This window comes from Callithrix jacchus, chromosome 8 (genome assembly GCF_049354715.1).
Source record: "Callithrix jacchus isolate 240 chromosome 8, calJac240_pri, whole genome shotgun sequence".
NCBI classification, from domain to species: Eukaryota; Metazoa; Chordata; class Mammalia; order Primates; family Cebidae; genus Callithrix; species Callithrix jacchus.
In genome coordinates, this window is record NC_133509.1 from 33,961,458 (window position 1) to 33,988,804 (window position 27,347).

Here is a 27,347-nt window from a genome sequence, read left to right on the forward strand (position 1 = left end):
TCAGGTAGTATGATGCCTCTGGCTTTGTTTTTTTTGCTTAGGATTGCTATGGCTATTTTTTGGTTCTATATTAATTTTAGAACAGTAATTTATAATTCTGTGAAAAGATGACTATGGTAGTTTGGTAGGAATAACATTGAATTTTTAGATTTCCTTGGGTAGCATGGCCATTTTAATGATATTGATTCTTCCGATACATGAGCATGGAATTTTTTTCCATTTGTTTATATCAGTCATCTGTTCTCATAGTACATTTATGACCAGTGAATGAAATTTGATTTTCTTCAGGGCCTATTTCAAATTCTACCTATGTCCTGAAGACTTCTCTGATTAGCATAGCATATTTTCTTTTCTGAAGTTGTAAAATTATTTTCCACTATGTATTTGGGATCCTGACTACTAGCAGTACTCTGCTTTCTCTGTGAATCCTTGAACTTGCAGATGGAAGCAGAGAGTTAAAAGACAATTTTTATGTTGAAAGAATACCTGGGTGGGGCCTCCCATCCTGAAATCTCAGCTATTTACTTCCCTGGGATGAAGCTATTCACTTCCCTGGGATGAAGCTTTCAGAGTGAGCAGGCAGGCCACAATTTTTGCTGTAGCCCTCTCTCCTGTTACCCTCAGGCTTGGAAGGGAGTTCAGTCATTAGGAAGTAATGTGGACCTCTAGCACAGCATAGCAACCTTATGGAAAAGCAGCCAGACTATTTTCCACATGGATCCCTACCCCTGCTACTCCTCCCTTGACAGTGCCTCTTGACCTGGGTTTCCAGCACAGATATGTTGCCTCCTCTGAATGCTTCAGTTGGTGGTGGCTCTGCATTTATCCCAGAAAAACGCACAGCCCCTCTGCCATTGTAGCTACAGTGGTACCACCATTACTGCCCTTGGGCTGGGGTAGGAATAAAAGACCTGGTTGCTTAAGGTGGCATCTCCAGCACACCACAGCCACCATATGGAGAGGAGCCCCAGGCTCTCTTCCTAATGAGCACCTATCCCATACTCTTCATCAGACAGAGCCACCAGCTCAGGACCACAGAACAGCTGCCCCACCCTCAGCTGGTAGTGGCTCAGTCTTTCTTTGGGGTGGTACTCCCAGAGACAATGCAATAGACCCTCTGCCATTGCTATGGCAGCAGACCTACCTCTGCTGCCCTTGGACTAGGGAAGGAACAAAGAGACCGAGGGTTTTACCTTTGCTTCCAGTATACCATAGTCACCGTAAGAAAAGAACCCAGTCTCTTCTCCCTGTAAGCCCTCAACTGCCTGTTTGTAACCAAGTGAAGTCCCTGGCTCTTGCCAGCAAGACAGCTGCCCCACCTCATGACTGGACATTGTCAGTAGCAATGGTTTTATGTTTCTCTGAGGTGGAGCTCCCAGAGGCATCTGAAAGCCCTTCTGCACTGGCATTGACCTTGCTGCCCTCAGTCTGGAGAAGGAACTAAGACCCTGACTGCTTTATCCATACCTCCAGCAAGCTGCAGCTGCCCAAAGGAGAAATGGCCTATCTTGCCCATGAGTCCTCCATTGGCCCTGCTTATTACTAGGCAGGTCCCTAGCACTGACTGGTAGCAGCTTTTACCTTCTCTGATGTAGAACCCCAAAAGACAAGTGAAAGACCCTCTGCTGCACCCACTACTTAACTCTCTTCCCCTGCTGCCTCCAAGTTGAAGAGAAAACATAAAGCCTAAGCATACCCCAGGACAGTTATGTGCAGCAAAAAAGTGCCAAGCCAAGATCTGCAGCCAGCATTTGAGTCAGAAAGGAGTCCCCACTTTCAGGACATTGAGAAGGAGTGTGACTGCAGCCCTGAGAAAATAAAGAGGAGTCATACAGCTAAGCAAAAACCCACTACCAATAATTACACTTAAGTGGCATTTACTGGTCACAGCCAAAATATCAACACTAAAAGTATTTTGTTAATATAGTCCCCTTTGAAACCATGGAAAAGAATTGAGCTACAAAGACCCTGCACAAAGCCTTGGTCTTCTGAAAACCTATAGAAAGGAAGTCAACTGACCATACTCAAATTGCACCACTGTTTAAGGAACATCATCCATACAGATGATAAAGAACCAGCTCAAGAACTCTGGCAACTCAAAAAGTCAGAATGTCTTCTTTCCTCCAAGTCACCACAATAGTTCCCCAACAAGGATTCTTAACCAGGCTGAAATGACAGAAATAGAATTCAAAATATGGATAGAAACAAAGATCCTTGAGATTCAGGAGGAAGTCAAAACCCAATCCAATGAATCCAAGGATTACAATAAAATGATACAGCATCTGAAAGATAAAATGACTAGTATAAGAAATAACCAAACTGATCTGATAGAGAATTTTACAATACAACTGGAAATATTAATAACAGGATAATCCAAGTTGAGGAAAAATTCTCAGAGCTCAAAGACTGGATTTCTGATCAAAGTCAGACAAAAATAAAGAAAAAAGGAATTTAAAAAAATGAACAAAACTTCTGAAAAATATGGGATTCTATAAGGAGACGAAACCAACAACATCACTGAAAGAAGAAAGAAAAAGTTGGAAAACATATTTGAGGATATTATTTGTGAAAATTTCCCCAACCTCACTAGAAAGGCCAACATTCATCTTCATGAAATACAGAGAAACACTGTGAGATACTGTGTAAGATCATCCCCAAGACATATAGTCATCAGATTCTCCAAGGATGAAATGAAACAATAAATGTTAAATTCAGCTACACAGGAGGAGCAGGTCATCTACAAAGGGAACCCTATCAAGCCACAGAAATTGGACCTATTTTCAACATTGTTAAAGAAAAGAAATTACCAAGAATTTCATATTCAGTCAAGCTAAGCTTCTTAAGTGAAGGAGAAATAAAATCCTCTTCAGATAAGCAAATGCTGAGGGAATTTGTTACTACTAGACCTGACTTAAAGTAGATCTTGAATAGAATGTTAAATATGGAAAGGAAAGACTGATACTAGTTACCACAAAAACACACTAAGTACATAGACTATTGCCACTATAAAGGAACCACACAAACAAGTCTACATAATAACTAGTTAACACCATGACAAGATCAAATCCACACATAAGAATATTTATCTTATATGCAAATTAGCTAAATGATCAATTAAAAGACACAGAGTGGCAAGTTGGATAAATAAGTGAGACCCAGTGGTGTGCCATCTTCAAAAGAAACACCTCACATGCACTGACACCAGTAGACTCAAAGTAAAGAGATAGCAAATAATCTGCCAAGCAAATGAAAAACAGAAAAAAAAAACAAGGGTTACTATTTGAATTTCAAACAAAACAGATTTTAAACCAACAAAGATCAGAAAGACAAAGAAAGGGCGTTTCATAGTGGTAAAGGGTTCGATTCAACAAGAAGACCTAACTATTCTAAATTTATATACATCCAAAATAGGAGCACCCAAATTCATGAAGCAAGTTCTTAAGACATATAAAGAGACTTAGATAACCATACAGTAATAGTGGGAGGCTTCATAGACACCCCACTGAAAGTGCTAGATAGAGCATCAAGGGAGAGAACTAACAAAGATATTCAGGACCTTAACTTGACACATGACCAACTGAACTTAAAAGACATCTTTAGAACTCTTCACTTCAAACAATAGCATATATATTAGTCTCATCTATACATGGCACATACTCTAAAAGCTGTTTCTTTGAAAGAACAAATATACCACTAGCTAGACTAATAAAGAAAAAGAGAGAAGATACAAATAAACAGAATCAGAAATGACAAAGATGATATTACCACTGATGTTACAGAAATTAAAAACACCCTGAGAGACTACTGCAAACACCTTTGTGCACAACAGCTAGAAAATTTAGAAGAAACGGAAACATTCCTGGAAACCTACAACATCCAAGAGTGAACCTAGAAGAAACTGAATCCCTGAACAGATCAACAATGAGTCCTAAAGTTGAAACAGTAATACAAAGCTTACCATCCAGAAAAAGCCCAGGACCAGATGGAATCACACCCAAATTCTACCAGATAGATGAGGAAGAGTTGGCACCATTTCTACTGAAACTATATTCAAAAAAATTGAGAAGGAGGAATTCCTTCTTAATTCATTCTATGAGGCCAGCATAATTCTGAAACCAAAACCTGGCAGAGACTCAAGGAAGGAAAGCAAACTTCAGGCCAAAACTGTTGATGAGCATAGATGCAAAATACTAGTAAACTGAATCCAGTGAAGAAGGAAAAGAAAAATTGATAAAATGACATAAATATAAAAGTAATGCAGGAAAGAGAAGCAGAAATTAAATTTTTCTTTTATATGCAAACTTCCCTGAGTCCTTCCCCCTAACGTGGGGAAGGCTTGCTGTCTCTTTGTGGGGGCAAGGGCCCCGGGCTGAGGGAGACCCTAGGCACCACTGGGAGGTTTCTCCCAATAAGGAGATCAGCTCTCCCGAGCCCTGGTGCCCTCCTTGGACAGTGCAGTGGAACTGGGAAGAGGCTGCAGAACAATACTAGGATCAGCCCAATTCAGGAACTGTGGTAAGACATTTGCTGGTTGAAGAAGGGGCAGGCAAAAGGGAAAGGAGGTCCAGAGCGCCAATCATCTTCTGGGGAAGTGATTAGTAACCCAACCTAGCAAGGCTAGGAGAAGTGAGAGAGGCTCATACAGATTCATGTGAAACTCACCTAACCGAAACCTGATCAGCTCCAGGGAGGTGATTATTAATCTGACCCAGTAGGGCTGAGGAAAGCAAGAGAGAGTTGCTGATTCGAATGAAACTCACACACCCACCAACACTGGAAGCGAGAGTGGCTTGCTAGGACAATTTAGTAGGAAGCCTAATGGCAGGAGTGGAAAACTGGGAAGGGGAAATGTATGAAAGAGATGGCTCCAGGAGAAGCCAATGCAGGGAGTGATGTGTGGGGACCACAAGTCCCTTAGCGTGGACTGTACACTCTGAGCAAAGTGTGAGCCTGGTCACGACTAGGGATAATCTGCATACAACTTAAGGAAGTGCTTTCACAATCTAGGTATTCTGGCAGAAGGGTAATGAACTCTCCAATGCCAAGTGGCACCTAAAACACCCCCTTCAACTTGGATCAGACGGATGGTTTAAGTGGCCTGAAGAGAAAGTGAGAATGATTGTTCATGGTGAGGGAAAAGATTATGAGTTCAAACTGCCTCCTCAAAGGTTAAGAGCTCTTTGTGAACTAGAGTGGAATTCTTTCAACGTCAGGTGGCCCACTGAAGGGAAAATAGATCATGAGGTGATTTGCCATATGTATAGACTAGTAACTGGGACAGATGACAACCTGGACACCTTGATCAATACTCACACATTAACTCCCAGCTAAATGTCCAATTAGACCCCAAGTGGTTTCAGCCCTGCCAGACAGTATACTGTAAATTTTAGTGGCTCAAGCAAAACCAAAGGTAGTAAAGGAAACAAAAGCACCCCTCACCCAGAAAGTAGGGAAGGTAGAGCTGGAAAAACAAAAGCAAGTCCTACAGGCCCCTCAGGAGGAGAGAGAATGCTGACCTCCCTATGTACCAATATATCCATCCTTGGCTAACCTAAGGCAAGGTGAAGGGCAAGTAGCTGGAGAATAAGGTTCAAACAGAAGTGACACTCCAATGTCATCCCTTAGCCACGAACAAAAAAGCATGTCCATGGAAGTCAAGGAAAAGGAAAGGGACAATTCCCCTAGCCGAGTCTGGTCTGACTGCACCCAAGCTTTACAAATGCCTCTCCAGTAGACTAGGTCCCAAATTCACCACGACACTGAGGGCCAAGTCAGGGGAGGAGAAAGCCTCTTTACTCACTAGCCCTTCTCCACCAGTGACCTCCTTAACTGGAAACAGCATACTCCCTCCTACATGGAGAAACCCCAAGCCATCATGGATTTAATGCAATCCATTTTCTTAACCCACAACCCCACATGGACAGATAGCCAGGAGCTCCTTTTAACATGCTTAATACAGAGGAGTGGCATAGAGTAACCCAGGTAACCCTCCAATACCTGGAGAGAAATGCCCCAGCCAGCACAGGGCATTGATGCCGGCTGATATGCTGAGAAATATTACCTGGTGACAGATCCCTAATAGGACCCCAATAAGGCAGAGGGCTTACAATGCCTGCAGGCAGTCTGAGAGGCACTTCTAAATGGAATCAAGGCAGGAGGGAAAAAGGCTCTGAATATTGGAAAAATGTGAAAGGTCCAGTAGAAGGCAGATGAGAGCCCAAGTGAGTTTTATGAGAGGCTCTGTGAGGCATTCAGCTCTACACCGTTTGACCCAGAGGCAGCATTGGAAATCAATGTGTGGTGAACACAGTCTTTGTTAGTCAGGCGCAGAGTGATATCAGAAGGAAACTCCAAAAGCTAGAAGTGTTTGAAGGCATGACTGCCACTAAGCTCATACAGGTGGCTCACAAAGTGTTTATTAACTATAAGGAGGAGGCTAAAAGAAAAGCAGATCAAAAGCTTAAAAGGAAAGCAGATCTGCTGGCCACAGCTCTCACAGAAAGGAGGTGGGGGGAATGCAGCAAGAGGACGTGGCTGAGGTCGTGGGCAGGGGAGAGGTTTAACCTGAGAGAACTTCAAAAACTGACCTAGTCTAGAGGGAGACCAGTGTGCAATATGCAAAAAGAAAGGACACTGAAAAACGAGTGCCCAGAAAGGGATTCAGTGGACAGAAATGAAAGTCAGAGAAGGGCTCAAGAAGCTCACCTTATCGGCCTGTCAGGGGCTGAATGCTACAAGGACTGAGACAGACCAGGCTCCGTTTCTGTAGGCACCCAGGAGCCGATGGTGAGGTTAGAAGTAAGGGGTCAAGATATAAATTTTATGGTAGACGCAGGTGCTGAACACTCAGTAATAACCAATTGGACCACTCACTAAAACATATGATATTATAATTGGAGCCACAGGAGTGGCAGAGAAAAGGCCCTTTTGCCACTCCAAGAGGTGAATTATGGGAAGACGGGAAGTCCACCATGAGTTCTTATATCTCCCAAATTGTCTGGTTTCCCTGCTAGGGAGAGACCTACTCCAAAAGCTTCTGGCTCAAATTTCCTTCAGACCAGAAGAGAATGTAACTTTAAATCTTCCCCAGCCAGCAGCAATGGTGCTAGCTCTAACTGTGCCACGGAACGAGAAGTGGAGGCTGCACACTAGGGGAACACAAGGGCCGGATCATCTCTTAACCCCAGAAGAAGAAACTATACTCTTCAGGCTAATAGATGAATTTCCGGAAATCTGGGCTGAAAATAAACCACCCGGGATGGCTGTAAACCCCAGTGGTCATAGAGCTAAAACAGGGTGCCACCCCGTCCAGCTTCATCACTACCCTTTGTCTCAGGAAGCTGTTTGAGGTGTATGGGAGCACATAAAGTGACTCCAAAAGCATGGTATACTAGTAGCATGTCAATCACCCTGGAATACTCTGGTCCTACCAGTGCAGTAGCCAACTCCGATTAGAGGAAAATATGACTATAAGCCCGTGCAAGACTCGCAAGCTGTAAATGGGGCTACAGTCACTATTCACGCAGTAGTGCCAAACCCCTATACATTAATAGCTCTTTTTTCAGTAAATTCAGCCTGGTTTACAGTCCTAGATCTAAAATATGCCTTTTTCTGCCTCCGCCTGGCACAAATAAGTCAACTATTATTTGCCTTCCAGTGGAACAATTTTCAGCTCACTTGGACCAGACTTCTGCAAGGGTTTGGGGAAGACTGTAAGAACTCTCTTACAGTCTTTGGGGAAGCGTTAGCAACAGACCTGAAAGCTTATACTCCTTTCAACAAGGAGTGTGTCCTATTGCAGTATGTGGATAATTTTTTGCTAGCAGCCCCTCCCCTATAAGATTGCCACCTAAGGACACAAAGATTACTCCACTTGTTATGGAAAGTAGGATATAAAGGTGTCAGGAAAAAAGGCCCAAGTCTGTTTAAGGAGAGTTAACTACCTGGGGTTTCTCCTAAGCCAAAGGAAGCAAAAAATAGGGTTACCCCAGATAAAGGCCATCTGTAGCCATCCAGCCCCAACCTGCAGGCAACACATACGAGAATTTTTAGGGGCAGCAGGATTCTGTTGTATCTGGATTCCCAATTTGTCACTCATAGCAAAGCCCTTGTATGAAACCACTAAAGGGGGAAGGAAGGAACCCTTCCTTTGGGAAACTGAATAGGAGAAGGCATTTAAACAAGTTAAGCAGGTCTTAACTGAGGCCACTGCTTTGGGACAACCAAAGCAAAGACATGGCCAAACCTTTCTTCCTGTACATACACAAGTGGAATGAAATGGCCATTGGCATCTTAACCCAAGTCCTAGGTCTTGGCACCACCCAGAGGCCTACTTATCTAAGCAACTAGATGTAGTGGCACGAGGATGGTTCCCCCATCTTAAGGTGTTAGCTGCTACAGCCATGCTGGTAAAGAAAGCAGATAAACTAATCCTGGGGCAGCATTTGGCTGTGTGAGTGCCACAGCTAAATGGACCAAAGAGGACACCACTGGTTGTCAAATCCAAGAATAATTCAATACCAAGGGCTCTTATGTGAGAACTCCCACATAACTCTAGAGACTGTAAAAACCCTCAACCCAGCCACCCTGCTTTCCATAGAACCAGGGGCATCACTCCATGACTGCATAGATACAATAGATGAAGTATTCTCTAGCTAGAAAGATCTTACAGATCACCCTCTCCAGGACCCAGATGTAGAATATTTTACTGATGGAAGCAGCTTCATAGAGGCAGGAAATCAGAGGGCTGGGTATGCAATAGTAACTTTGGACTCAGTAGTAGAGGCCCAAGGCTTGCCAACAGGAACATTAGCTCAGATAGCAGAACTAATAGCTTTAACTAGAGCATTACTGTTGGCAAAGGGCAAAGGAGCCAACATATACACTGACTCCAAATACGCATTTGCCACCCTGCAAGTGCATGGGAGTATCTATAAAGAAAGAGGGCTCTTCAATCCAAGGGACAAATTCCAGAAGAAATTGTGCCGCTTTTAGATGCAGTATGGGCACCAAAAAAGTAGCCATTATACTCTGTAAAGGCCACCAGAAAGCAGCAACACCAGAAGCTAAAGGAAATAGAAAAGCAGACAAGGCGGCTAAGCGGGCAGGCCTAGGTGGTGTCCCACCATCCCACAGAGGCTAGGAAGGCTGCGTGTGCCATGGCCCTCCTCCTGGAGGCACTGTGTTCTAAGACTCCAAATTACTCACCAAATGAAAGGAGCTGCTTTGCTCAGGAAACTGGGAGCTATGCTAAAGGCGGATGGTAGAAGCTTGCAGATGGAAAGGTAGCCATTCCCAAAGTAATAGCCCCAGATTTGTAAAACAATTCCACGAAGAAACTCACATGGAAAAAACCGCATTAGAAGCACTGTTAGGAGGCCACTTCTACGTGGCACAGCTCACTGTCATCTCCCGAGCTGTTTGTGAATAATGCTTAATCTGAACCCAGAACAACCTGTTCCCAGGAATTCAAGAAGTCGGTGCAGCACCTTGTGAAAATTTGCTTGTAGATTTTACAGAGCTGCCCTGGGCAGGTGGCTCTCACTCTATGTTAGTGTTTGTCTATACCTACACAGGTTGGGTAGAGGCTTTCCCCACCAGGACAGAAAAGGCACAAAAAGTAACTAGAATATTACTAAAAGACATTAACCCCAGATTTGGCCTACCTTCAACTATAGAATCAGACAATGGCCCCACATTTATAGCTAAAATTCAGTTAAAAATAAACTGAAAACTGCCTATTGCCCACAGAGCTCAGGAAAGGTTGAGCATGTGAATTAAATGCTCAAGCAGCTATTTAAAAAATTCTGCCAGAAAACCCATCTTCGGTGAGATCAGGCTTTGTCCATGTTCCTCCTTTGAGTCAGGTGAACCCCCACCAAACAAACTGGGTATTCACCCTATAAAATTCTGTTCAGTTGGCCACCCCAATCATAACCCAAATTAAAGGGGACATCAGAGTGCTAGGAGAATTAACCCTGAGAAAGCAAATGCAGGCCTTAGGCATAACTATGCAAGAAATACAGGGCTGGGTTTGAGAAAAATTACCTATCAGCCTAACAGATTCTGTACATCCTTTTAAGCCCAGAGATTCAGTCTAGGTCAAAAAGTGGACCCCAGCCACATTGGGGCCAACATGGGATGGCCCCATATTGTAATATTGCCCACCCCAGCTGCTGTTAAAGTTGCAGGCATGAGACTGTGGATCCACCACAGCCGGTAAAGCCAGCAGCAGCCCAGGAAAAGTGGACCAGTCAGCGGGACCCAGAGCACCCAACCAGACTGATCCTGCAGCAAGACTAAGCTACCAGCAGGAGCAACAGCCCTGCTCTAGTCACACAGCCAGAGGCTGACGAGTCCACGCACAGCTGAAACTTCAGGAGCCATCATAAGTAAATGTGGATAAAAATCTTAAGCCTAATTGCTATCTTAGTATTGGGAACTCATTCTATTATGATACTGTCATCTTTGCCAACCTGTATGTCCAAGGAAAAGTTCATTCTGTCCCTGTGTAGTGGTATAGAAATGTTAATTTTTTTACTTTATGATTGTTAACTTCAATATCTGTAGAAAAGGAAGGGCAACCAGTAAAAAAAAACAAAAACAAAAACAAAATGTACTCACTGCCTGCAAACTACTTGGATTGGGAATACAGTAGTTAAAACCTTGCTGTATCAGACATATTATAAGTGTCCAGGGACTCAGGGGCTTGTACTTACAATCAGACAATTTATTCAATATGTAACCCAGGCAACGATCTAGGCAATGATCCATATCCAGGTATGTGTGCTATAACCCCAAGTTAAAGCCTAGAACTTGGTTTGAGGTCTGAGATAAGTCAATAGAGGGGACCTACTAAATCAAACCAGTCTCCCTTTCCCACAAGAAAAACATAAATCTGTACTTTTCTTTCTGTCAGACAGCATTCACATGGACAGCTTGGCCCAATGAGGTATATGGCAACACTGAATGTGACATTGAGTGTTACAGACCCAATCCCAATTGCCCACATCTTATTTGCTTAGAAACATACTGCTGCTACTGCCACACAGGAACACATATCCCAACCTCCAACAAACCACCACCGAAGGAAATCATGTTTATGAAAATGCTAACAAAACCACATTGTAAGGCAAACAGCTGCCATCCTATAACCTTACAGTCCTCGAGCCGGACATGCCCATGTGAACCAGAGGCTACTGTATCACAGTGCATTTAAGTAATAAGAAAACAGAGACCTTATGCATTACTAACAAGACTCGGAAACATCCAGCTCAACACCATTTCCAAGTTTTCAAGTCATTTTCTGAAAACTATAAAAGAACTATCTAGGAGGTTCTTGAACCCCCTCCCATAGCCAGTAATCTACTTGCTCAACTAGCTGAAAGTATAGCTAATAATCTAGGTGTTTCCTCTTGTTATGTCTGCGGGGGTACCAATGGGAGATCAGTGGCAATGGAAGCAACAGAAATAGTGCCTCAAGAAAATGTTACCTTAACCCCTATCTCTCCCAGACCAGCATCCAAACACTCAAGTATCTGGCTCTTAAACACTTTCATAGTCGGGAGGTACTGTATTACCCGCTGGTAATACAGTTAAACACTTTCGTTAACCCAGTAGGAGAATTGGCTTTTTCAGGGCAGCAATATGATAACCAGACAGCGGGAGAAACTTTGTGGTGGGGCAAAAATAAACAAGTTAAAACTACCTCCAAGTTGCTATACTACAACCCATTTTCTCAGCTTTAAACCACTTCTGGTATCAACTTGAAGCACCCCGTAGCTGGCAGGCACCCCCAGGCCTTTATTGGATTTGCAGGCAGTGAATAGATCGGCAGTTACCAGCTAATTGGACAAGAGCCTGCATACTAGGGGCAATCAGACCATCTTCCTTCTTACTCCCTTTACAGCTAGAAGAAGCTCTAGGATACTCTGTTTACAATGAAGTGAAAACTAGAAGTAAAAAAGGTGTAAATACCAGAGGAGGTATAAAAATAGGAGATTGGAAAGACACTAATTGGTCAGCTGAAAGAATTATTCAGTATTATAGGCCAGCTACTTTGGCATAAGATGGGTCATGGGGATACCAAACTTCTATTTATATGCTTAATCGCATTATAAGATTACAAGGAGTGCTTGAAATCATTACCAATGAAACTGCACAGACTTTAGATCTGTTGGTTGTATAATCCACAAAAATAAGAGATGCTACTTACCAAAACAGACTAGCTTTAGATTATCTTCTGGCCCAGGAAGGAGGCATATGTGGAAAGTTTAACCTAACAAACTGTTGCTTAGAAATTAATAATAATGGAAAAGCTGTCATGGAAATAACTGCAAAAATGCAAAAGTTGGCCCATGTCCCAGTTCAAACTTGGATGGTCACCAGACACCCTCTTTGAAGGTTGGTTCTCATCTTTTGGAGGATTTAATAATACTAATAGGAGGGTTCGTGCTTATTCTAGGTAGTTGCTTAATCCTCCCTTGTGTCTTGCCTCTCGTTTTGAAGCATACAGTCAATCATAGAAGCCATAGTAGCTAGGCATACCACCACCCAAATAATGGCCTTATTATTATTATTATTATTATTATCAACTAAGCATCAACCAGTCTATCAGGAAGAAAACCTATCACACCCCACCCCCAAAACCATGAGTTGCCTGGAGGCAATGGGCTCATCGAACTTACATAAATTTTGCCTTAAATAAACCAAAACAGGAACCAGAGTGACTGGGTGAAACAGATTACATTAGTTCAGCAGCACCTCAATAAACACAAAAGGCTATGTCCTCAATCAAGGTAATTCAGAGGTGTAATAAGGCAAAGCTCTGCAATTAGTTTCAAGAAATTCTATCTAAACCTCCTCATCAGGGTCATCAATGCTGTCCTATCTAGCCCCAGAAGATGGCTGGCTAGCCGATGACCAATAACATTCCTCAAGGAAGGGACAACCTAAGACCAATACAGTTGCACAGGGGCATAAAGGCCAAGGCCAGAAAAAGTCCCTGACACTATGCCTGAATGAAGGTATTAAAGCAGAGCAGCTGCAAAGCATGCCTCCCTCTATTAGCCATCCAAAGTAAAAGAAAGTGACACTTTGGCCTAAAGAATCAGGATGCAACTTACATGAAAGGCAACTAAAAACATCTGTCCTACCCAGGTACTCTCTCCTACATATAATTTAGTAGTATCTTCAAAGAGAAGGCCATTATACTGGTGTGTGTGTTCTATTAAAAGTATTACTTATGTAAAATGCACTAAAGGGGGAATGAAGAAGGAAAATAAAAATTGATAAAACATAATATAAAAATAAAGTTAATGCAGGAAAGAGAAGCAGAAATTAAATTTTTCTTTTATAAACAAACTTCCCTGAGTTCTTCCCCCTCCCATGGAATTGAATCCTGCTTTGCAACTTTTATAAGTTTATAAATTCTTATTCTTGTTCTCTATAGCTGATAACTGTATGTTTCTGTAACACAGCAAAGGTCATGAGAAATGCCCCAGCAGGCTGGACTCCAGCCTTCTAGGTGCTGTAGCAGAAGGCAATAGGTAAGGCCCATGCTAGAATCCTTGAGCTCTATAGATAGCAAACATCTGGGTTGCAAAGCAACAGTCATTTGTAAGCTTAAGTTGGGTGCCTGTCATTGCTTAATAAATTCCCTTTGTTCTGCACCTGCAAACTTGTTTTACCACCAGTGTGTACTTCATGTAAAAAGAAAAGCCCTGTCTTTGTTAAGGGCTCAGCCATTTTGGATCCAAATCCGAGCTGGGCCCGTGTACACTTCAAATAAACTCCTTCTGCAACCTCAACTGTCTCTCCAGTCTCTCAAATTCTGCAACATCAGCAGCACTTCTATAAGCTAATCCACTATGATCACGTAAGCATTACCCTGGGATACAAGGTTGGTTCAATAAATACAAGTCAATAAATATTCATCACATAAAGAGAACTAAACCAAAAATCACATGATCATCTGAACAGATGCAGAAAAAGGCTTTCCATAAAATTCAACATTGTTTCATATTAAAAACACTTATCAAATCGACATTGAAGGAAAATACTTCAAAATAATAAGAGCCATCTATGAAAAAAACGCAGCCCATATCATATTGAATAGGCAAAAGCTGGAAACATTCCCCTCAAAAACTGGAGAAACACAAGGATACTCTCTCTCTTTATTACTATTTGACATAGTCCTGGAAGTCCCGACTAGAGCTATCAAGCAAGAGAAAGAAAAAAGTCATCCAAACAGAAAGAGAGGAAGTTAAACTATGCCTGTTTGCAGATGGTATGATTCTATATCTAGAAAACCCCACAGTCTCCTCCCAAAGCGCCTAGATCTGATAAACAACTTCAGCAATGTTTCAGGATAAAAAATCCTTCAATAAAAATTAGTAGCATTGCTGTACACCAACATCCACACTGTGAGTGAAATGAAGAACACAATCTCATTCATAATAGCCACAAAAAGAATACAATATTTAGGATATAGCTATCCAGAAAGGTGAAAGATCTCTACAATGAGAATTATAACACACTATTCAAAGAAATCAGAGGACACAAACAAATGGAAAAACAAGCAGTGCAGAAAGGATACCTTATCAATAAATGGTGATAGGATAATGGGCTAGCCGTAGGCAAAATAGAAATTGAACCCCTTTCTTACACCATGTTCAAAACTCAATTTAAGATGGATTAAAGTTTAAATATAAAGCCTAAAACTATGAAAACTTTGGGAGATAGCCTAGGAAATACTATGCTGGACATAGCATGGCAAAGATTACAGGACAAATACACCAAACGCAATTGCAACAAAACCAAAAATTGACAAATGGGACTTAATTAATCTAAAGAGCTTCCGCACAGCAAAGGAAACCATCAACAGACAACCTACTGAATTGGAGAACTTGTTTGCAAACTATGCTTCCAATAAGGGTCACTATCTAGAATCTGTAATGAACTTAACAAGTGAAAACACCACCATTAAAAAAGTGAGTAAAGGACAGAAATGGAAACTTTTCAAAATTAAAAAGACATATAAGCATATGAAAAAATGTTCAACATCACTAATCATTAGAGAGATGTAAACCAAAACTGCAATGAGATACTGTCTCACACCAGTCAGAATGGCCAATATTAAAAAGTCAATAAATAATACATGCTGGGGAGGTTCAGAGAAAGGAAATGCTTATAAACTGCTGGTAGGAATGTAACTTAGTTCAACCATTGTGACAAGCAGTGTGGTGATTTCTCAAATAATTTACAATAGTTACCATTCCAACCAGCAATCCGTTATTGGGTATATATCCAAAGAAGTATAAATCATTCTGCCATAAAGATACATGCATGACTATGTCCATTGCAACGCTATTCACAATAGCAAAGACATGGAATCAACCTACATGCTCATTCATGGTAGACTGAATTAAAAAATGTGGCAGAGATATACCATGTGGCCATAAAGAAGTACAAGACCATTTTCTTTGCTTCAACATGGATGCAGCTAGAGGTCAGTAGCCCAAGTGAATTAATGCAGGAACAGAAAATACCACTAGTATCACATTTTTGTGGGAGCTACATATTAAGAACTCATGACACAAAGACAGAAATAGACACTGGGACCTTCTTGAGCGTGGAGAGTGGGAGAAGGGACAGGATTGAAAAACTACCGAGCAGGTACTGTGCTTATTACCTGGGTGATAAAATAACTTATATATCAAACCTCTGTGACATGCAATTTACCTGTTCAACAAACCTGCACATGTATCCCTGAACCTAAAACTTAAAAAAAGAATATGATGTAGTTTTGTTATTAAAATGTCTAATACATTATAAAACTTCATTACACCATATATTAAATTCCATGTGAAATAACCCACTATTTCTTTTACATTCCTTGTTATAGGCCAATAGATAAAATGAAGGCACACCATCCAGCAATGTTAGATAAAACTTTGTAAAACAGTGATCTTGGGAAGCTATGGGATACCAAAGAACCAACTTGACTGATATATACATATATAGAGAAACATACATATATACACGTTGAAATTGAAACGTGTATGTGTGTGTGTATTGGTAAGTTGAAATTGACATATACGTGTATGTGTTTATATATATAAAATATATGTGTATTTTATATACACATTTATATATGTGTGTTTATATATATATATATATATAATATCTGGGTTTGGAGTGGAGCTCAGCAAAATAGTATCATCTATCACACAAATATGTTGATTTGAATTTTACTGGTTCATTGTTTGTCATATATTTATGTATGTGTGTGGATAAGTTGAAATTGACACGCTCAGTATATATATATTTTTTTACACAGTCTATATCAAAATCAAGCATCAGATATATTAGAGCCCCCAAGTACTGTATAAGAAAGCCCACCAATTTTAATCTGACACTATACTTATATATGGCCTTCAAGGAGTAGGGTCAGTGCTGATCCTCAGGGATGCTAGCAAATTCTTCATAGTAGCCCAGTGTCTAGTAGTGTAGATGGAAATGAAAGACACAAAGATATATTTTGTGCTGTTCTTTTAAACAAAATGCCATTTGATCTGGGTGTAGAAATATATTTTTCTTAAGAAGTTTTCATATTTCCCAATTAACAGTGTTTCAAGAGGAACTAGAAGAAATATTACAAAAATAATTTTTCTAAAGTGGCATTGATTATTAAAGTAAATGACACAAATGACTACATAAATAAGTAAATAAATAAAATACACAGGAATATCTCATCCTTCTTCCATTTCCAATTCCACTACAAGGATTATAGTCTAGGCCTGCATTGTCAGGTTATAAATATCACATAAAATTAAAAAATATTATTAAATTTATAACAATATGTATTGTTTTATAAAATATATGTGTATATGGGGTACAATTAATTATACATCAGATTATATAATGTATTATCACTATGTGAACCACTAGGCTTAGCATCTAAGACCACTTGATATATTGTATGTGCTCAATTCCTATTTGTTAATTATAAAGTATTCAATTCAAATACCAACTCTTTGATGTATAAGTGTAATTAAACACTCATCTTTTGGAGCTATTCTGCTTGCATTACCGTTTTAGCTCTATTACTGCTAATTGCGTGCCTTTGCATCTCAATTGCCTTGTCTATAAAATGATGAAAATAATAACTATCTCATTAGTTTGTTGTTAAGATTCAATAAGATAACAGCCAAGCAATGACTTGCACCTATCAGACACTCACAGTATGTAAAATGTATAAGAATCATCATAACTTTTGTTATAATTATTTTTAATTTGGGCCTCCCTTCCCAGTCTAGTGAGATGTGCTCTGCTACTTTCAAACTTTCTTCAACCTATGTATAAACTTCTCTAATGCATTTAACCTAGCCCCAAATTGTAGCTCTTTGGATATATGATTAATTGCTGAACATTCAAGTTTAAAGTTTTAAAAATTTTCCTTTACCAAGGATAGTGCAGCATTGATCATAATCATCATGATCATTATTTACAGTAGCGAATACATTGAAAACAATCATTTGTTGGGTGAATGAATGCAATTATGAAGGAGAAGAAACAAAATAGTAGTTCCTATATCTGCTAAGAAAGCAAAATAATCTACTGTACTGTGTACTGAGCATCTGAGTTTATGTTTGTTTTAGTTTGTTTGGATCAGTAATACTACATTAATTACCTAGAAGTAATAAGTAAGAAAAAAAGTTGCTTAATATTTAAATGATGTGTTAATTCAAATGAAAGCCAAATGCCCTCATGGCATATAATGAAAGGGTCAGTTTTGCATTAGTTGAAATAAAAAAGAGTGATTGCGAATTGAATCACCACAGGCACACAATGGGTTAGGCATGATAAACTCAGCAGAATCTCTGTCATACTAGTCAATATCGTATCTGGGTTTTGAGTGGAAATCAACCAAATCGTATCTATTATACAAATTTATTGATTTTAATGTTACTGGTTCATTGTTTGTTTTATAAATTGCTTTGTTGTTTTAATTGTACAAGAGCTATTAAGTATAAGAATTTATGTTTAAGTTCATAATTTTTACATGTGTAAGTAATTAAGTAACAAAATAAAATTTTGTACTGAGAGTTCATGACACTTGTTTTCCCTTAAAAAGAAACCATGTCTTACTCAAACTTGCATAAGCACCACACAACCAAAGTACTTATTCAGGAGAACTCCATTTGAGAACAGCTTGTTAGTGTGTAGATTTGGATATATGTGCCCTCAGAAACATCACAGCAACATACCACAGCCCAATATATCACAGTTAATCTGTGATGCAGGCATCAGTCCAGCTGGTACATTCTACTGCTGTGAGTGCTTCACTCTATTTTTAGTGGTAATTTATTTGGCATGCAGATTGAGATCTTTCGTGGGAACAACAAAATGACTCACGTCTTGAGCTGCCTGATTCTCCTAAGAGCCACCATATGAGGCTGCACAATTGTGGACCTGAGACAGTTGGTAATTGCCTCTTTTCCACTCCCTAGTCTACACTTGTATGAACCCTCTTGAATAAATAATGAATAACTTCTTTTTTCCCCTACCCCAACAACTAAGTAAGTCTCATAATTAGAATTTGCTACTTCTATTAATACATTCAATTATATGCTGATTCAAGCATCTTCAGGTCAAATGCGTTAGAAAACAGCTAATTATGCCCTTTCCCATGGGTAGGAAAATCTTTAAATTTAATTAAATGACCTTAACTCAACTCGTTCACATTAGGGTCTACATTCTGATGGATTTCCTACAGGGTGACTTCAAGAGCCAAGCTCAGTATTAAAATCAGCAGCAGTTCTTATCTGTTATTCTTTCTTTAAAACAAAATTATTTTTGATTGAAGACTATTTTGACCATTAATTTCATTCTCTCAATCATGCTTCTGCATTCACTCCTGAAAACACAGATTAGTTGAGAATGCTTGCTTTTCATTTTTAAAGTTGTTTACTTTCTATTTTTTGCTCCAATAAGATACGTTAAATACAGACTACCATTCCTCAGTCTCAATATTCTCTTTGACATACTAATCATTACATAAGCAAAGGCGGCAGAAACAAATCTTAAAAAAAATATGTTAAGCACCATATCTGAGCCATGCAGGGTTCAAATACACAGAATGTTCTTTTATGAGAGAAAGCCACAAAATATTTTTCTATTTCCTGTTTCTAAATAGGAAAATTGGAATAGAGAGAGGTATCTTAGTTTAATGTTTTCCAGGAAAGCATGAAAGTCAAGCCAAATCATTTTCTTTTTCTTTAGTTTTATAAATTTTTTTTTTGTTTTTACTTAGAACAAACTTTTTTTTTTTCTTAAAAATTGGACTTACATAAAAAGAGAAATCCAGATGTTCTAGGAAAGTAAGCAATCTGAAAAAAAGCAATTGTATAATACCCTTAGATGAGTTTTTTTTTCTTTCATTCATTCTCTCTTCATCCCTTCCTTCCTCTTATTCTCCCCAGTCCTTCCATTCTTTTTCTTCCCTTTCCTTCTCTTCTTCTCATACTTTTCTTTTCTTTTTCTTTTTTTTTTTTGTTTGGCCAAGTACTTCTAGAAGGGGATGAATTACATGTACAATAGATTGATACCTCAACATTCCTGTGATGGGACAAACCCACTTCCAATATCATTTTTCTTGCTTGTTTGAATCAGAGTCATTAAACAATAATTAATGACACTAACTATTCTTGTTAATTCAACAATTAAGCAGCCGGAGCCAGTGGAGATTTTTGAAAAGGCCAATGATATTAGGAATTATCTATCAGCGATGGGCAGGAAGAATTGCAAGATGGTAGACTCATTAGCAGAGTTTATAGTTCTCAGGTAGAAGGTATGGAGGATTTTCAGTAGGTTAGCAGAGTCTATAAAAATGACTTTACACTGAAAGGCATTTAAGAGAAAGAATTAACCAATGATATACTGGATATGAAAAATAAAGTATAGAAGTATGCCAAAGATTGTTTTTAGCTTCAAACATGAACTACTAAGGAAAAACAGAAGTGTTAGAAATGGGAATTGATCAGGAGTGCAAGTTGGGTAAACAAGGTAAATTCAGTCTTAGGCATATTGCCATTCATATTATGAAATTACTTCTAGGTGGAAATGAAAAAATCAATGTAGAAAATTTTCAGAAAGTTGGAGAAATTGAGTAAATTCAAACAGACAAAAAGCACCTCAGGGCCTTGTTGACATATAGTCCCTGAACCTCTTGATAGCTTACCCATTAATATCCCTGCATGATTTTTATCAGTCTTTGTGTGATCACAAAACAATAATGTTAATTCAAAAATGTGCCATTTATAATTCCTTGTCTGTTTTCTGAGGCAGATGGACCCTGATAACTGGAAGATCTTTTACAAACTGAAATATTTTATTAAATGAGAGTTTGAGATGCATGTTTGAAGGAAAAAACAAGAGTAAGAAATAGCAAATGCTACAGAGATGTCAGGAAGGAAAGAAGATGCATAGGACTATGGTTAGGACAGCTGTAGAAACTATTGTTAGGAGACAGAGTGAGTGCTGGTAGTGGAGAGTGGGGAAACTGGGCATAAACATTGAAATACCTAGTGATTAATTATTGAGTGAAATCTTGGATCGAAAATTATAACATGTTATAATACAATTATTTCATATATGCCCTACGAGCCCTAGGGATTTTGAATAACATGTATTTCTCATTACTCTAAGTATGGTAGAGGTTTCTTTTGTATGCATAAAAAAAAGTTGTGAATCCTACTTTAAGTGTAGTGTTGAAGAGGAAAACATATTCAACCCAAGGGGTTAATCACACATGATTAATACTTGTGCATGGGTGTGTGTTGTGCAATGAGATGTTAGAAATCCCAGAGAACCTACCAGGTGAAGTTAGCCTCTACATCAGTGAAGGGTATAACCCTTGTAGTGCAGAATGGGCTTGCTGAAGAAGAGCTGACACAATTGAGGGTGTGAATCTCCATGATCACAGGTAAAGTTTCTGATCAGAAAGAAGCAGAAGAAACCACTTTATCATATTGCCGGATATTAATAGAAAACACTTGAAAATAAGTTAGTGAGTTGGGAATATTTTCGTAGTTCAGTGAGACCCAGAAGTCCCATAGTATTTCAAGGGGAGAGTGAGGTTTCAGGAGTTTAGGCCTAGATTAGCTCCTGCCTCAATCTCTGAGAAGGGATGTGAGGGTAGGAGTAGGCGAAGGAGTCATGATACTTGTTGTTTGAACATGACGTGTGTTTTATCCCTCAATCTGGAATTCCCATTTTTATCTTAACTGCATATGAAATGACCTAATACTGGTACATTTTGAATGGGACATTCTGGGGGATCCCCCTCATAAAATTAAGTAGACTTGTCAGAGAAAGCCTCAATCCTATTGTGATTTATAGTACCTAATATTTGAGGCAAAGTGCTATTCTTCACAACAACCATACAAGGTTGGTGGCTTTATCTTTATTTCACCAATGAAAAATAACTTGCCCAAAGTCACACAGTTGTAATTGGCAATGTCTGTATTTCACTCTAAGTCTCTTCGATTAAAACTCCCTGTTCTTAGCCATTATGCTTTTAGGAAACCACTTCTCAAATATGTTCGTAAATATATGAAATGACAAATGCTTAATCAGAATTTTACTGACAAGTTTGCCCAACTACTCCTCTGGCTAATGCAGCTAGAAACATACTACACCATCGCTGTTTAGATCTAGTTGGGTGTTAGGGGAGGCTGAAGACAGGGAGCAGATTGGGCTGGTTTTATTGCCCTCCACAAACATTTAGCACGTTTTCTCATTCTCTTAAAGAATCCTAAGTGTTTCATTATATTTTTAGGCTACAATTCAAATCAGTTTACAATCAAGAGCTTTTGTAATGTGGTCCCACTTTATTAATCCAAAATTTTCAATTCACTTCAAAACCCACAGATACCTATGAAGCTCTAGGAGTGTACCAGGCACTGCAGTAGGGATGAGAAACAAAACAAAAATAAGTGCATTTTTTTCCTAGAATCCCATGGACTTGTTAACTTTTTAAGGTAATGTAAGTGTTATACTAAAGCACATGCCAAGTGCTAACAAAACACAAAAACTAGCCTGGACAACAAAGTAAGGCCTCATCTCTACAAAAAATACAAAAATTAGTGGACCATGGTGGTGCATGCCTATGGTCCCAGGTACTTGGACTAAGGAGGTGGGAAAGTTGCTTGATCCCAGGAGCTCTAGGCTGCACTGAGCAAAGATCACACCACTGCACTCCAGCCTATGCAAGAGAGTGAGACTCTGTTTTAAAAAATGAAATCAAACAAAACCCCATAAATATGGAAATAAAAAACTACTTGAAAAGGTAGGGTAAGGTAGAAAATGTGACATTTGAGCTGGGTATTTAAAAATGAACAGAAGGTATGTCAGGCAGAGAAGAGACAGAAGGACATTTTGAGGAGCAGCATGAGGGTGTGAAGTAGTAAAGTATATTCAAATACTGACAAGGAGCTCAGTGAAGGATGAACCAATTATGTGCACAGAGAAGAGTAGTTAAACAAAAAAGTTGAAGATGCAGCATGGGGCTAGACTTATGAAAGTACTTACTTGCCTTGCTAAAGATCAAACGGTATTCTTTGTATTCTTTTAATAATATTATTTTATTTTTAGTATTCACTTCCAGTTATGTGCAAGACAAAAAAGAAAAAAAAAGAAATCTAGCAATCTTTCATTTGACCATGTCCTTTGGCTGTAATCTCTTCTCTAGGTAGGCTGCATGCAGTAAAATCCAAAGAGAAATTCTCTCATCTATGTCTCCAAATATTGATTTTACGCATCTTTACAACCTGGGATGAGTACTTAGAATTCTGACTCCCAGGTTTTCTGGAAGAAGGAAGAACAGATTAAATCATGAGTTTTATGCTCCTGGACACTGGCTTAAGCAAATAACTTATGATCAAGTCCTCAAAAGCAAATGTAACAAAAATAAAAGTAGATAAATGGGACTTAATTAAACTAAAAATCTTCTGCACATGAAAAGAAAAAACCAACAAAGTAAACAGACAGTCCAAAGAATGAGAAAAATATTTGCAAACTATGCTCTGAAAAAGGACTAATATCCAGAAGCTAAAAGGAATCAAACAGCTCAACAAGGGAAAAACAAGTAACCCCATCAAAAAGTGGGCAAAGGACATGAATGAACATTTCTCAAAAGATGTCATACAAGCAGCCAACAAACATTCAAAAATGCTCCACATCACTAATCATCAGAGAAATGCAAACCACAACTCCAATGAGATGCCATCTCACACCAGTCAGAATGATATTTATTAAAAAGTCAGGCCGGGCGCGGTGGCTCGCGCCTATAATCCCAGCACTTTGGGAGGCCGAGGCGGGTGGATCACGAGGTCAACAGATCGAGACCATCCTGGTCAACATGGTGAAACCCCGTCTCTACTAAAAATACAAAAAATTAGCTGGGCATGGTGGCGCGTGCCTGTAATCCCAGCTACTCAGGAGGCTGAGGCAGGAGAACTGCCTGAACCCAGGAGGCGGAGGTTGTGGTGAGCCGAGATTGTGCCATTGCCCTCCAGCCTAGATAACAAGAGCGAAACTCTGTCTCAAAAAAAAAAAAAAAAAAAAGTCAGAAAACATCAGATATTGGCGAGTTTGCAGACAAAAGAGAACACTTATACAGTGTTGATGAGAATATAAATTTGTACAACCTTTATGGAAAATAGTATAAAGGTTTGTCAAAGAACTAAACATAGAATTACTATTTGATCCAGGTCGGGTGCAGTGGCTCACGCCTATAATCCCAGCACTTTGGGAGGCTGAGGTGGGCAGGTCATGAGGTCAGGAGATCGAGACCATCCTGCCCAACATGGTGAAACCCAGTCTCTATTGAAAATACAAAAAAGTTGGCTGGATGTGGTGGTGTGTGCCTGTAGTCCCAGCTACTAAGGAGGCTGAGGAAGGGGAATCACTTGAACCCGGGCAGCAGAGGATGCCATAAGCCGAGATTGTCCCCACTGCACTACAGCCTGGGCAGCAGAGCAAGACTCTGTCTCCAAAAAAAAAAAAAAAAAAAGGATTACTATTTGATCCAGCAATCCCACTACTATATACCCAAAGGGAAAGAAATTATTCTATCAAAAAGATATCTGTACTCATATGTTTATTACAGCACTATTTACAATAGCAAATAAATGTAATCAATTTAAGTGTCCATCAATGGAGAAATGGATAGAAAATGTGGCACATATACTACATGGATACTATGCAGCCATAAAAAAGAATGGGACATCTATGTAGCAACATGTATGGAAATGGAGAACATTATCCTAAGTGAAATAACTCAGAAACAGAAAGTCACATACCACATGTTCTCACTTATAAGGGAAAACTAAACAACGGGTACACATGGATATAAATATGGAAATGGCGATTCCAGAAGGGGAGAGAGTGGGAGAAAAGTAAAATTTACCCCTGAAGTAAAATATTAACTATTTGTTTGATGGCTACACTAAAAGGCCAGACTTCACAACCACCCAACATATGCACATAAGAAATTTGCACTTGTATCTGCTAAATACATAAAAATAAAAACAAAAGTAAATCATGGGTCTTAAAAAGAAAACTTTAATTCTTAAAAAGCGTACTCTGGCAGCACATGTCAAGATCAGTTGAGGAGGAGGAACATTTCTCTTTGTTCTTATATAACATTTTAATCCAGTGATAATGTTCTCTTCCCTGTATTCCAGTACACCACAGTGGTTATGACTGAAGGCTTTTTGTTCTTTTTCTCATGTTATTAATTCTACCTTCTTAAGAATAGAGCTCTTATCCCTTCCGACTTCCAAATCAAATCCTATCTCTTCTTCAGTCTCCAGAGCAAGTCCCAACTCCTCAGTAGCAAGCATTATGCCAGATCCTCCAGAAGTAAACCCCAAGACAAGGACCCCTGAGCAAGTGATTTAAGAAGTGTTCTCAAGAAAACTGGTAAGAATGTGGGGAAGCAGCAGAGGGAAGAGGAAGAGGCTGAATAAAAGTTGCAGACTCTGCTTGATCCTGTGGGGAGCTCTAGAGTATAAATTACACCTCCAATTTGTCCTTTCTTTCATAGAAGGAGGATGAGCTTTTATACTCCCATATGAGTCAGTCATTAACTGTTGGCTTCTCCAAGGAGGAGGGCATTGGCAGGGCAAGTTACTAGATATTTTTGATTCTTTGCACTGTAGGCAAAGCTGTTGTAGTCATCCAAGGCCAGGCCATTGAAGACAGTTGCAGGTGAAAAGCATTAAAATTAAAACACACTTGTGTGTTGGATATAGAGAATGGGTAAAAGGGATTCTAGAGCATCTGGATGAAGCAATGACAGGGTCAGAAACTCTCTCCTTCTGTGCTCCTGCCAGATTAGTATGTACTCTAAAGTTCTCTGAGTTATTTTGTCTGCCTCTCAGACAAACCTGTGCTACTGAACCTGTTCTTCTTTGGGGTGTTCCTTGGTGCCTAGCTTACTGCATATAGAATAAAAGCATTGGTCCCAAGTAGTTGGAGACATCTAGGAAAAATTTCAAACCAGTTTGCCACCTTGAGATTGTTCCAAATATGAGGAACCAACCAAAGTCCTGGGAAGACCCTTACAGTATGAGTATCCGCTTAAGCGGGCCCTTGAACCCATTTTGCTCTTTATATGAACCCCATGCTATTCTTCAGAGTCTATAATGACTCCTAGAGTTCACGAGTATGAGATAATATGTCCATCAATTGAAGTATAAAGCCACAGAAATGGAGACCCATTTAGTCAGCTGATGGTAAAGTACTGAGGGATCCTTGGTGGCTCCAAAATGCAGTTTGCCAGCATGGAACCTGATCAAATGTAATAGCTCTCCTAGTAATGCACTGGAAACTATGTCAATATGCACCTTTTAAAATGAAAAGTATAGTAGAAAATTGACTGTCAGCCATGTGTAGAGACAGTAGGTCTTTTCTTTATTTTATTTCTCTATTTTTCACGGACGGATAGCAATCTAAGACATTTACATGCAGAATGAAGCCTGGGAAATTACTTAACGAAAGCACCTTCCAACCTAGACTGGCAGGAGCAAAGTGATGTCCACTGACTTTTTTAATCCAATTCCAAAATGAATATATTGTACTTATGCATATATTTTCTCCCTTACATCATTTTACCTTTTTTGAGGGAAAAAAAGCTTATAGAAAAGGATGTTACTTATATGTAATCTTCCCTTTTGTCTGTTGTCAAGATTAAAATAATAATAGTAGTGTCTTCTTTTTTGTGATGCGTGAAACAAAGAGGTGACTCAGGAGCACATAGGCATCTGCTATTGGCTAGAGTGCAAAAGAGCAGCTTAAGACAGCTCGGCATGTACCCTTGTAACCCAACTTCTTTCATATTCCTCCCTAACCTGTCTTCTTACCATGACTATTTCTGTTTTAGAGATTTGAGATACTTACTTCTTAATGCTTGTCCAGACTCCTCTGGCTGGCATATTGAAGGAACACTACAAAAACCATCTGAGATTAGATAAAATCTGCTTTTCAATCATCAAAATTAAAATGTACAAAAATCCTGCATGTAAATGTCAATCTTCAGTAACTGATAAATAATCTCACTACTTCATCTTGCTCTCTCCTACAATCATGAACTCTCTTATTTTTCATTTATTTATTTTTTGAGACAGAGTTTTACTCTTGTTACCAAGGCTGGAGTGCAGTGGCACAACCTCAGCTCACTGGAACCTCCACCTCCTGGGTTCCAGCAACTCTCCTGCCTCAGCCTCCCAAGTAGATGGGGTTACAGGCATGTCCCACCATGTCTGGCTTATCTTGGATTTTTCATAAAGACAGGTTTTAACCATGTTGGTCACGCTTTTCTTGAACTCCTGACCTCAAGTGATCCACCCGCCTCAGCCTCTCAAAGTACTGGGATTATAGGCATTTGCCACCGTGAGTGGCCAAACTCTCTTATTTTTTTTTAGTTGTTGCCATCATCTGAAAGAGTTCCTACCAATTTCTGCTTCCTTGCATTAGGGGTCTTGCTTTAAAAGTTAGTGTGTGTCTGTTTGCTGGTAAGCCTAGGTAATGTGCCTTGCTCTAGGTTCAAGAGAAGCTAGGAAAATGAAATTTTCAGCTAAAATTTTCAGCTTGTGTAGAATTCTCAAAATTTAAAAGTGGTATTAGAATATAGGACCATCACAGTGACAGATGTCCAATACATCACTGATTTGGGTTATTCCAATTCCATGTTCACTCTTCTTTCCTTTCTTACACAGCCTGCTCTGATAACATGTATGTCTATAAAGAAATAAGCTTAATGGTTGGTTGATATGGGAATG

General features: G+C 39.5%; 1 long non-coding RNA gene across 1 annotated transcript in view; it reads left to right on the forward strand.

The window, feature by feature from the left end:
* Window positions 1–26,726, forward strand: part of LOC144577540 (uncharacterized) — an 80,336-nt gene extending 53,610 nt beyond the window's left edge. The window contains exon 5 of the long non-coding RNA XR_013521678.1: window positions 24,872–26,726. This is a non-coding gene — a long non-coding RNA (uncharacterized LOC144577540). The remainder of the gene's footprint in view (window positions 1–24,871) is intronic.
* Window positions 26,727–27,347: the final 621 nt, after the last annotated feature.